The sequence below is a fragment of the Syngnathus leptorhynchus genome, chromosome 17, assembly GCF_054491065.1.
Source record: "Syngnathus leptorhynchus isolate UIUO chromosome 17, UIUO_Slep, whole genome shotgun sequence".
Taxonomy (NCBI): Eukaryota; Metazoa; Chordata; class Actinopteri; order Syngnathiformes; family Syngnathidae; genus Syngnathus; species Syngnathus leptorhynchus.
The window spans coordinates 4,435,519-4,448,905 of NC_141211.1; the positions used below are offsets into that span (position 1 = coordinate 4,435,519).

General features: G+C 39.1%; 1 protein-coding gene across 1 annotated transcript in view; it reads left to right on the forward strand.

The window, feature by feature from the left end:
* The first annotated feature begins 2,496 nt into the window (after positions 1-2,496).
* flrt1a (fibronectin leucine rich transmembrane protein 1a) overlaps positions 2,497-13,387 on the forward strand; it is a 37,485-nt gene continuing 26,594 nt past the window's right edge. Inside the window, exon 1 of the mRNA XM_085936675.1 lies at positions 2,497-2,582. The gene's annotated coding sequence lies outside the window, so the exon portion shown is untranslated. The remainder of the gene's footprint in view (positions 2,583-13,387) is intronic.

Genomic DNA, 13,387 nt, shown 5'->3' on the forward strand with positions numbered 1-13,387 from the left:
GTGTCTTTCTTTATTTTATTTGGCTCAATTGTTTTAAATGTACATGTTTGTTTTCAAAACCATACTGTACATAAATTCTGACATGCTCTGCCTAGGAATGACACGTAGTCACTGTAGGGGGAGCTCGAGAGCAAATAAAACCCATGGTATTGCTCCACAAGATTTCATATTAGTGATGTGCACTCCATTTCTTTTAAGTGAACTGAATCTTTAGAATCTGTTTACTCAAAAGATTCGTTCAAAAGAATCGTTCACCAATTCGTTCGCTACACTTATATATTTATAAAAGTGCCACACTCGCCCTCACCCCCACCTCCTGATTGGCTGTTTGATTTGTGACGTCACTTGGACACTCCATTAGGTACAGCGCCATTTTCAGGTGTACCTAATAACAGGCCACTTCATTAGTTAAGTGAAAGTGCAAAGTGCCACACCCGCCCTCACCCCCACTTTCTGATTGGGTGTTTGACCTGTGACGTCATTCGGACACTCTATTAGGTACACCGCCATTTTTAGGTGTTCCTAATAACAGGCCACTTCATTAGGGAAAAATCATGGTCAAAGCTTAACGGAAAGTGAAAAGTGCCACACCCGCCCTCACCCCCACTTTCTGATTGGCTGTTTGACCTGTGACGTCATTTGGACACTCCATTAGGTACACCGCCATTTTTAGGTGTACCTAATAACAGGCCACTTCATTAGGCCACTTCATTATTATTGCTTAATTGTGTATATGTTGTTGCCACCACCCTCCATCTCAGCAGGTTCAGTTTTTGGCTTTCCTGTGTGGAGGTTGCAGCATTATTAGAAAAAAAGCAATTTTCATTTAAACAACTATGAATGAACATCTTTATTCTCTTTTATGCCTTTCAGCAGCTGGCTCAATTCTAATGAGAAATCACTGAAGAAGAAAGTAGTCCGAGTGATATTTGAACAGATGGGGATGAAGTCATTACTGTACTTAAAGGTTCGTTAATGTTCTTTCGTGACTTATCACCTTCCATGTCGTCCTTAGTGCTACTAAAGACGTACTCGGATCATAAGTGAAGTGTCTTTTAAATCCTTTGTAACTAAGCATAAATTGAGAACATTGATGGGTCATAGTGGAGTAGTGGTTTGCAAATCTGCCTCGCAGTTCTTTGGTGTCGGGTTTGAATCTATAACCTTTGCTGTCATTCTCTTTTGACCTGTGAGTCTCAGCAGATGTGACCTTGTATTACAAGCCAGTTGGAGTGATTGACATGTTTAGCAGCATTCACATTGATCGTCGATAGATTCTTTGCTACACCTCAGAGATCCACAACATCTCCAGCGGAAGCCTACACGGGAAGCAAAAGACGATGTTATCAAAAGTTGCCATCACTTTACTAGCAGCGGCATCCATTGAAGCACAAGTGCTCACAAGAAGATGCACTTTCACTCATAAAATGTTCATGAACAACCCTGAAAGTGATCCAAAATGTGAAGTAAAACATAAAAAGCTTCTTGTGCTAACTTCGAAATGGATAAAGAAGCTTTGATGCTAGCTTAGCGACTACATGTAGTGTCCTAACTGATGCGTACGCCTGATGAAATTTTAAACACTGAAGTGTTTCTCATTCAAGCCTCCCATCGCTCGAACGGTTCACGTCTTTTTGTGCACCGATGCTGTCCATGTTACTGAGCCCCATAAACTCCACTCCAGGGGGTCAGTAGGCTTCTTGGCACTGATATCCCCAAAAACCATTCCCAGCAACTGTGAAGTGATATAGTGTATGATATAATGTGTCGCGCGGCCTTTAATCAAATTAATTTTTGAGTAGATAATTAATAATATATTGAGTGGATAATAAAGTAGTATATTGAGCATGACAAAGACAGATCTGGATGGATCATTTGAGAACATAGTCAGCAGGATCTTCATGCCATTAAGTTGCTTGCTGGCACCATTTCAGTGCAAAGAAATGAAACATAAAACACTATGAACAACCCATTAGCATTCAAGGAAGTTAAATGGGTGGATAGAATGAACCCATGATGAGGTCATAGAACCATGCGATTTCTTCAAATTAAATCAAAAAAATTATCAATGTGAATTTTATTTCCTATACATTTATAATAAAAGGCAGCAATGAGCTTAATTGAAAAAAAAAAAAGGTCCAACCGGGGGAATATATACATATGTATGTAAATAGGTGCTACTGACTATATAATATATTTTTATCATCAAGCAGCTTTATACTAACTATATTTGCTTGATAGTAGTTTTTTGTTTGTTTTTTTTAAACATCTGTTCGGGTGGTATAAGAAGATTACAACTAATTGTTTTGTTGCCTTGCTTTTGGGCCAGATAATTCCCTAAAAAAATAAACTAATCACAACAATTTTCTCATATCAATTTTGTTTCACAGCATCTCAAATAGCAAATTAAGTTCTCATTGATTGTCATGTGATGATTGATTTGTTTGGTAGGGTGAAAAAGTTTGCTTCAGTAGGCTGTGGCCTAGCAGGAAAAAAAAAAAAAAAACAGGAAGTGATTACAGGTGACAGGAAGAAACAAACAAACAAATGGAGAGTAGAAATTCAAGGCCGCATGGTGCAGGGTGAGTACGTGAATGAAACACCAAGGGAAACTGTAACCTTGCTGTTGTTTGTATTTGCTGAGATGAGATGATTTTTGTCTGCTTGACTATATTTTGCATTGTTTGTCGAAATTATTGAGGACCTACTTTCTTCCTGTTCTACCCTTTATGATTATTGATGCGTTTGTGTCTTACAAATTTTGGATCTCTTTAACCCCAGTTTCTAATATAAAAGCAAATCTTGCACAATTGTTTACAGCTAGTTTCTAAATCCATTTGACATGATGATTTCTAGCACCCAACCCTCCCTCAATAAATCATAAATTTATTCATCACTCGAGGGTCAACAGTAGTTAAAGCTTCCCTTAATTAGTGTGTATGAGAGGTCTGCAGTTCAAATCCCCTGGCAGGTTTTTGTGCGGGTGGTCTGGTTGCAGGGCAAAGGAGCCTCTTTAATCGCATGACTTGCTGAGGGCATGAGTGGATAGAAAGCTTACCTTTGAAGACAGGGATGACTGCAGTTGACCTCCGACCTTTGTCTTCTTTGGACCCGGTGGCATTTATACTGGCAACTTTTTTTTTTTTTTTTTGTAGCAGCCAACTCGAGAGGATCTTACTCAAAAGATACTCGAGGTATCTAATGGATCTATTTTTCTTTTGAAATATTTTGCCCCCAAAAATAATTCCGACACAATGAGGCCCAATATAAAGATGAGTCATAGTCTGCTTGTGCAAAAGATAATCATGCTGTGTTTTGATTAGCGGTGCCTGTGTTGTAATTATCTTTTTGTTTTTTGTTTTGTTTGTTTGTTCAATGTTTGGAGATTTGGTGAATACTGTGATTGAAAATAATGAATTCATACGTCTGTGCATTTCTGAATACATAACTGCTGAATGTTGCTCATTGAGATTTGGCTGGAATTGTGGGTGGCAGTCATATTTATGGATTGGCAGTATGACTTGGCAATATCATTTGATACACTGTCAATTTTTGATTGGCTGTCAAGGTATTGCGTCATCATTCTCTTGTGATTCAAATTTAGAATTTGCTTTTGTTGCAGCCATCAATACGCTTTAGTGACATAAACCTTGAAAGAATTATGAGACTTCCTTTTATAAGAAACACCATCTAATAGACTGAAAATAAGGTTGGAAGGATTTCTTTGCTTTTTTTTCCCCTACTATAGATTATAAGCCATCTCTTTGTGCTACTGTTATGTGCACGTCCTTGCTATCGGATCTCGCAGGGGTGTGAGCAGTTTATTAAAAAATGGAAGTCATTTCGAATAAGCCTGTAACTCTCAACCCTTTCAAGAAATCTTAATAGATCCAGCGTATCTCTGATAAGGTTAACCGCTTCAGGAAACTGCGAGAAACCTTAACAGACTCGATCATGGAAGGTTGATGAATACTAACCATTACGTGGCGTCGATTATTCTGTAACAGCGGACAGGAACATACCATTTATGCTAAATTAGGGATGCTCAACAATAATAATTTCACTGATCATCTCAGGATTGTCATTGCGGGAAAAAAAAAAAAATCTCGTCGCTGGACCGCATCTCGCGAGACCACATTGGGGAATTTTGGATCTATCACTTCCACTCCACATGGCTCATGTGTCCTTCACATGACACCACTCAGGATGACTTTAGTCCCATTAGCTTGGAATAACTCCCGAGCAGTGGAATTTGTGGAAACAGGGTGCCGTGTCACAACATGACACACTGTGAATAAAACATGATCTTTGTTTGCCGAAGAGTGCCGCTAAAGTCTTTGGGATTAGCTGCTCGGATGCATCTTTAATGATGTGCAGACACGTTGCTATGTATAATGGATACACATATGATCTAAGAAGGGAGGAAGCACATGCTTAAAAAAAAAAAAACTATTTAATTTGACACGGAGATATATTTAGACTGAGATGCCAATAAAGTGCGTGAGCGTTACAAAAGCTGAGACTTGAGTAGCAGTTAAAGTTTTCAGACACACACACACAGAAAAAAAACCCCCCGATGTTAACTTGTAACAAAATGAAGCGTGACACATTTAGATTGTTGCTTTTAATGGAGTTGAGCAGCCATAAAAAGCCTCTCTTTTGAGATTTAAATATCTTCCAGCTTTAATGAATATCAAGATGAGCAGTTAGTGAGTGGATTTCTTTTTAACAGGCACACGATGGACTTTCCAGTGTCGCTGTACTGGACTCGCTCTTTTCCCGCATGGGTATTGGAGATGGAATGGCAGGCAGGGGAATGGCCATTGTGCCTTTTAGGGACATGGGGCTTTCAAAAGGACAACCTGTCATTGGTTATTATGTCTCTCTGTGATCTGGGTCAAGCCCTTGAAATGCATGAGTGCATTTACAGGCGTATGCAAGACTGACGCTGGCTACCGCACAAACGGCGTTTCAAAGCAAAACACAATAAGTGTATTGTGTGGACTCGTGCGCTGCTCTTATTAAGAGTCTCTAAACTGCTCTTTAGCTGACGCTAATGTATACGGCGGCTAACCGAGCGCCCGCAGCTATCGCTCGGGCCTCTGCGAAGATGGCTGAAGGAGACCCGGAGTGCATTCTTGTGCCCTTGTGCAAAATAGGGAGGCATTTTAATGAGATGCTTTACATACTGCGGGAGAATTGAGCCGAAGATTGTGTGAATATGGAAATATGTGTGGATATGGTCAGAAAGTGTAGGAGTTGAATAGTTTACACTAAGCGAAGAATTGTGTGCTCTAGTGGCTTTATTATTCATTTACTTACTCTGCAATGCTCATTTCACATTCCAGTTTTTGCACATGAATAGTTTCTTGTAATGAAATGAGCAGGATGAAATAAAAATACCTGATCGGTGTTGTGAAGATATTGTCAATACTTTCCTGTTTAATGCTAGACTACCAGTCAAATTAACATTTCCGAAGATTTCCCAAAATTCAGGAGACCACCTGGCATTGAAATAAACTCAACAAAAAAGCCCACAAATAATTTCCCCTGTCTATTCCTCTAACAGCTTTCACCCTTAAGGAAGAGAAATGCGAGTTTGATGGTGCCAATGCACTCGCTTCTTTGTTTTGGCTGGCCGTGATGCAACCTCTTGTCTGTGACGACACTACGGATGATCTACGAGGAGCAAAAGAAACTCTCCACTTCTGCACAAGCAATATGTGCAGATTTTATCTCTCTACACTGCCTCTATAATATTACCCGGCAGTATGTCGTGAGACCGAGTACGTCAGTTCAGCGATGTGGAAAATCACACCCTTAATTGGAATCGCCGAAAAGGACTCTTTGATTAATATGTCTTCAGTGGTGGAAAATGAAGCTTGATAATACTTTGAATAACTCAACCTCTCAACTAAGGCAGTGTGAGATATATATATATATATATATATATATATGTGTGTGTTTTTTTCCTTTCAATGTTTTTTTATATTAATAAATAAACTAAAAATTGAAAAAAAAATGTTTTTTCTTTCAATTTTGAAAACATTTCAATATTTTTTAAATATATATGTAAAATAAAATAGATGAGATGCGATAACATAACGCAGTGTTGTAGGATTGCAGTTCAGGGGCCTGCTACTGCATCCTGTGTGTGTGTGACACTTCCATTGCTCTTTTTTTTTTTCCTCCCTCGTAGCACCATTCAAAGACATGCATCACATTAACAAATAGAATGAAACGACCCACAAGGACAAACAAAATGTGCTGAGCATAACTTATTGGCAATAGCGGGCCATTCCGGTTGAATTTGACAGCTGCTGTGGCTGTAGTTGAGTGATCCCACTCTGCTCAATGTAGTGTGAATGAATCAGATGAATGTTATCACGCTGTAATGGACCACTACCCATTGTGGTTGGGTTAAACGCTTTGTTGATCCCATGAATAGGCAATGGGGATAGAAGTCGAAAATGACAATTGGAATTCCTCACTCACCGCCATGATGCTTTGACATCTTTTTATTATCCTGCACAAATTAAACCAATGTGTGTCTTTATATGTGATAAACGTCTTTGTACATTGTTGGTAAGTTAAAGTCATCTCTACTAGAACTAATTAGTACTATTTTGTTATATATGTATGCAATGATGCTTATATTGAGGACAGGCAGGAAAGGACGGACTGAAATGTACTTCACAATATTTCAAATCAATGAGGTCATACACTGCAAGTTAAATTATTTCAGATACAAGTCCGTGAGAAATTTCTCTGAAATCATCCAAACATAGTTTTTCACTCAATATAACAAAAAGTAAACAAAAGTAAAACCTATTGTACAATAATTATGTTCCAATTGATTTGGGGAAATCATACTGTAATTAATTATTCATATTTTTCCTGGATTTTAAGACCAATAATTGCATCTAAAATACGCTCGGCTTCTTAATTATTCATGCTCTATACAACTTTCGACCTCTCTGCCCAGCGACGACTCAGCATAATATTTAATATTGTTATTTGACACCGTCTTATAAGTGACCCGGATGGGCAAAGCATTTGAGTTCAAAAAGGCAATGACGCCGCGCTGGGGTGAATAAAAAATCAGCTGCAGTTTGTCTTGTTCGATTTTTCTTTCCCCAACCACATGAAGGTTATTTTATGCCATCTCATTCAAGCAGCAAGAAGCATTTTGTCGAGATTAAAAAAAAACATGCTCATACAAAAACGATTTTGTATATTTTTGGCAGCAGGTAAGATTTTTTTTTTATCTTCCTGATGCTTTTTAGATGTGCTGATTGTATTGACAATAGCAAATGAATCACAACATTCCCATGAACTACACACAATAATTGGCCCCTGCAATTGGGGATGAAGCAATAGCTGGATTTTGTTACCATGACAACAGGAGTAGAACTACTCCTTCTCAACCAGCTTGGATTTTGAAGAGAAAAGTGAGCTCCCTTACAAATGTAAATGCATCATTTGTATTTTCACTTATAGAAGCAGCACTTCATGACCAGCTGCTGAATTGCACGTGCGGATCCGTCAATGTGTTTCATTTGATTGAATTCCCCAAACTATAAGATGAATCCTCACCAGATGATATCAGCCTCAACAAATGCAACTAATTATTTGTGATGCGCAGTGTCCTTGTTTTGCGACTGCTCGACATGATGTCATCTCAACAAATCCTGTTGACCTTGAGCCTTAATGAACAATTAACGTCAACGCAGCTATCTGTGCCATGGTCTCTATCACAAAGCTAATTGTGGCAATGTTATTAGCAGTGAATTCTTGTGGATGGCCTTTTGCAGTAATGCAAATTGCTAATATATTATTATTTATTTATTTAATTTAATTCAGATTTATATAATGTTTTTCTATCAAATACATTTAAATAAATAAATTAATTAATATAATATCTAAATCAATTCTACACTTACAAATAACCTATACATTCAATAATATCGCTCAAACACCTTGCTCTTTTTTTTTTTTTTTAAGTGTTCTAGCAAACAGCCTAAGCACCTGAAGGTTATGACGTCCCAGAAGAAGTTAAACCTCATGGTCATGAACAAAGTCGAAATATTTATGTTGCTGTATCCCGCCATTACGGCATGAACGAGGGTACCTTATGGTACATAAAGAAGAATGAAGCGGCGATGAGGAAGATCGTAGAAGCTCACTTTTACGATAGTGCTAAGATGGTTACGATCGTGCAAAATCAGCACGTTGCAAGAATGGAGTTGAAGGAGAAGGCAAATAAAGTGCGTACGGTATTGTGGTTCATTCATTGCTTTGAAAATTATGAAACAAAACTGGCACAACAATATGCTACAACAAACTCCAAATAATTCATACTATTATTATTATTTTAAAAATGGATATTGTGATATGCTCACTGACAGAATAGCAATGATGTAATGACATGACTGGAAAATTATGGGCTACCTTCTTCTAAATGGTCAATTAGATCTGGTGAGATTCTAATTCTGCTCAGTCAAGTCGTCTGGGGAATGTGCTGATATGCTGTGATTTATTAACCTGGGAAACCATCTTCAATCATTTCCTTTGACGTGCATTTTGACAAGCCCAATCTCTCTTTTATGCTAATGAGCAATATCTAATTTCTTATTCTTCACCATTATTTTTATTTATTTTCATCTTTTGATACATTTATTGGGAGCTTTGTGGCTTTGACTCTTGGATATCCTTGTTTTCATTTTTTGTTTTATCCTTGATGATAAGAAATAAGAATTGATATTTGGGTCGCAACCAGCCAACATTTACTGGTTGGAAATCATTTCACAAGCTCAAGCTGACTTTTTTTTTTATTGTTGTTTTGAATTGGATGTGAACTTGTTTTTTTGTTTTTTTCCAAACATCAATAGCGTACTCTCATGCTGTTTCCGAGCAAGAAGCTCAGTGGCTTGTTTTTCTTGGCTATCTTGACATAAGAGTTTTAGCCCGCTCATTAAGGTATTGTGACAAACCTTGTGATTTCTAAAATGTCAATAAGGATTGTAGTGGTTGTGAATTGGCTCGACGGAGGTTATTGATGCCAGGTTTTTTCCCAACGTACGCGCTTTTAGAAAGCTTTAAAGTTTGGGTTGAAACTAAATCATTCTTCAAACGATGAATGAAAGTGTCATGACAAACTGTCTTTTCTCGGCAGGATTCCGCAGGCATGGTTTAACGTTTCCGTTATAAAAGTCATTGCAAGACATCAGTTTTGGCAAAGACCTTGAGTAGGAGCAACAAAGCTATTGTGTGAAGCTTGAATGTGCTGCCAATTTTATTTCAACATACTGTTAGCGCTTTTGAAAACAGATGTGTTTTTTTTCAACCCGATATCATTATAAAAGTATTAAAATCTTGAGTTATCACCGATACCGATACCAAGCTCCGATACCGCTAGTACATTAGTGTCGCCGCTCATATTTATTCTTTTTTTTAATTATTACATTCATTCCACATATATATGTGAAGGGAAAATGATACCTATTTATTTTCACTCCAGAGTGAAATGATAATGATGATAATTTTTTTTTCCCCCAAGATGCCTGTCATTGTTGTTAATTGCTATATCGTAACAGATTGTCATCTTGCCAATTAAGTATCTGTAGTCAGATATACTCAACTGGAATGTTTGATGAGTTGTCGCTCTGAAAAATTAGACATATCACAGAAACAGACAACCAACTCACATTGCCATTGCCACAAACGTACGAAAATCAGGCCAATGAACCACTCCACCATCATTTTGAACTCTCCTCTGTAAATAACATCCATACGCTCCACCTCTCACTCCCACTATCTGCTTCTCCCATTTTCCCAACAGGGGGACGAACTATAAATTAAAACAGGGAATTACCGCTAACACTTGGAATAAATTAAAGCACTTTTGCGTCTGTAAACACTGTAACACTGTCTGACTGCATAATTACACTCCTACTCCCACTGAGACGGCATGGAGGGATGGAAGATAAGGAGGGAAAAGTGGCAAAGACATAGAATGCTAACAGTGGGGGAGAGAATAATAAACTAAATGTCACGTGGGCGGTCAGATATGACACGAGCTTCTTTTCCGGGTCCGGCATGCTGAGCTCTCCTCCAGATTAGTGGGGAGTAGGGGGAAAGGTGACTTTGAAAATCATCCCAGTCACCCCCTTTTTTGTTCGTGATACTTCCCAACCATACCCCAAAAAACATGCTCTCATTGTCAGACACATTCAAAGTAGACCCCCCCCCCCCCAAAAAAAATGCATATCAAATAACACTCAGGTGGCCACTTAGAGGTCGAACTACACTTTGCTGATGATAAATTATATTTACCACCACAATGGCTCGTGGACTGACATCCGATCGATTGCAAACGGATCAAGGAAAGGAGTTTAGGACATCTGCCAACACAACAAAAACAAAGCATTAGTCCTCTTTATAAGGCAAAACGATAAAACCATCTGGCGCTAAGCAATTGCTGTTGGTTGGTATGCTAGTTTTTTTGTTGTTGTTGCTCTTTTTAGTCTACCAGTAGTGACGAGTGTGCATCATCCAACTTTATTTTAGTGTCAAGCTCCATCTCCCAGTGACTCACCACAAAAGTCACTTGGACGTGCCTAATGTTATGGTGGACGTTACGCTGTCACACTTGAACATCCCATTGCGATGCTCTCTCTCATCCACAGAGGTATAAAACTTGACAGATGCACCACAAGCACAAGAGTAGCTCCATATTCATTTTTCAGACCTGCTGAATCATTGATAGCATCTGCTCATGCTCTGCATTGTGTTTTGAGGAGCATTCTGATCATGGCTAATACTTGTATGAGATCCCCCCACAACACAATAGAGCAAAACAAACGAGATCTCACGAGTGCCGACATACACAAAGCGATTCCGAACACGCTTTTAAGATGACAGATCTTGCTTTTATCATGCCAGGCGTCAAATCTAAGCATCTAGTGGGGATGGTACTGCACACCCTTTCACTCTGCCTGGTTTCTTCTTCAGTGAGCAGTGGTCCACATCACTCTGGAGACCGTAGCAGATGTGCAGCCAATTTAGGAAAATGAAACAAAAGTACAACTGCTGAACATAATGCAGATGCAAATCCTGTAGAGGGATGTGATTCTGCTTCATTCACAAAATAGCATAGAAAAAAGAGAAAAAGAAGGTGGGAGAGAGAGAGAGAGAGAGAGAGAGAGAGAGAGAGAGAGAGAGAGAGAGAGAGAGAGAGAGAGAGAGAGAGAGAGAGAGAGAGAGACTGTTAATCCTCTCCATCCTTTACGCTTCAGTCCGCCTCTTCCTCAGAGGGAAATAAAGCACGTTTCTGCATCTCTTGGGCTTTATCCCCACCTCGCCTCTGTGACAATAGAGCGCCAGCATCTTTTTTTTTTTTTTTTTTTGTGCAATCTTTCAAAGGGCGCGCATGAGCGAGCGCGGTTGGCTCCAGCGACTAATTGCCATAATAAGTTGGCCGGCGCACGTTTTTTACGAGTATGTAGGCAGTTCCAGTGCCGCATCGAGAAGATACAGGGGCGGAGGAGGGGGGAGCATCGCTACCACACATGAGAAGCTGGGAGCTCACACGGACCAGTCAGTCAACAATACACCGGGAGCATTTTTTTAATCGAACCGGTGAGAACATATGGGAATATAACGAGCCGAGCTTGCGGTCACACCTGGATCGGGAGCACCGCGAGGGACCCGTGCAGCAGCGAGCGTCTTTGCACAAGAGACAGAAAGAGAGCGACAGCATCCTCGCCTCCATTCCTCCGGTAGGCGATAGTTGATTGACGTGTGTTCATTGTCAATATTGTGTTCGGCATTTAATTTGTTTAAATTTACACCTCCTTTTGTGCATTACGAGCAGACAGCAATACACTATTTGGAATCTTTTGTGTTTTTGGGAGGGAGGGAGGGAGGGAGGGAGGGAGGGAGGGAGGGAGGGCGCTGTCGTGAAACAATCGACTCTTTTTTTTTTTTTTTTGCTTGTGCCAGGCCACTTGATTGAAGATGCAGGTTTAGCTGGCGGGTTTGAGTGGTGTGATCCAAATAGGCCCGTTCTTATTTATAGTCAAGATGCGATGCAGTGAATAATGAAAATATAAGTCAAATGTGAGTGTAGTCTGGTGATGGAAAGTTAGATGCAAAAAAAAAATAAAATCCATTGCTAATCTGTCATTGGTATATAAATTCTAGTACAGTACACATGAGTTCTGGTTCGTGCATCTCCTTTGAAGCCACGCCCCCAACACCAGGTACCCATTTGATTACTGTGATAGACGTGAGCAGAAATACTGCATCCCTCTCACCATTAACTTGTCATTAAGATGGTAAAGCTGTCCGGTTTTATGACACTGACAGATGAAATCAACAAAGATTGTCAATCAGAACAACAGGGAGGGGCTTTGTGCTTGCTGAAGCAGCAAAAAAAAAAAAAAAAGCAACCAATAGGAAAAGTCAGCATCTTTGTTTCAAGCAATGCATAAGATGTTAGATGGATTGATTTTTGGCACAAATATGCAATGATTCATTCAGATAAAAAAAACAACAACTCATTATTACGCTCTCATCAACACCCCGAAAGGGCCTATAATCGAGATTGACTTGTTAAATTCGCACTTCTGATTAAAAAAAAAACACAGGAATAAAGATTAGCGTGTGACTAAACAACCAGTAGATTGAAGCAAGCTTGCTGCAATAACTTGACTTAGCGAACGTGTGTTTGACAAACAGATGGCGTCTCCAAAGGCGACCATCTTGTGAAAGTTGGATAAGATTTTTCCCGGATGGCCAACCCTTGGACGTTGAGGCAGTCACGGAGAGCAGCCTTGATTACCGGAATCTTAAAAAAAAAAAAAAAAATCCTCAGTTGCACCTCAGCTGCCATGCTGCAGTGTTTCTGAATTGATTTGCATGCCTTATTCATACATCAATAGATATGCAAGCAATTGAAATTTGCAATTGTATGAGGAGCTCAAGATACAAAGCTGCCTGGTCATTAGTCAGTCTTGTCTTTGCATCTCATTACTAAAACAACTCTCAGTAGAGCGGGAAAAAAAAAAAAAAAAAAAAAAACTCTGCTAAGGTTGAATTGTTAACAAAATGAAAAAACAAAACATTGCTTTTGTGTTTGTCTGCAGGCTGCTTCCTATTTCATGCGAATGATGAAAGACAATGGGTACAGAATCGATTTCAATTCTATTGTGACTCTGAATTCTTTCACACCTTCCAAAGACACTCCATGGGTTTATAAATTTACCGAGCTTTCATTGTAATCAAACTTTTCTTCATGAGGTTTATACTGTACATAGAAACCAATTAAGTCTTACGTTCATGAATAATCTGCATTTTTACTTCCTGTTGGAGATGACAGACTATG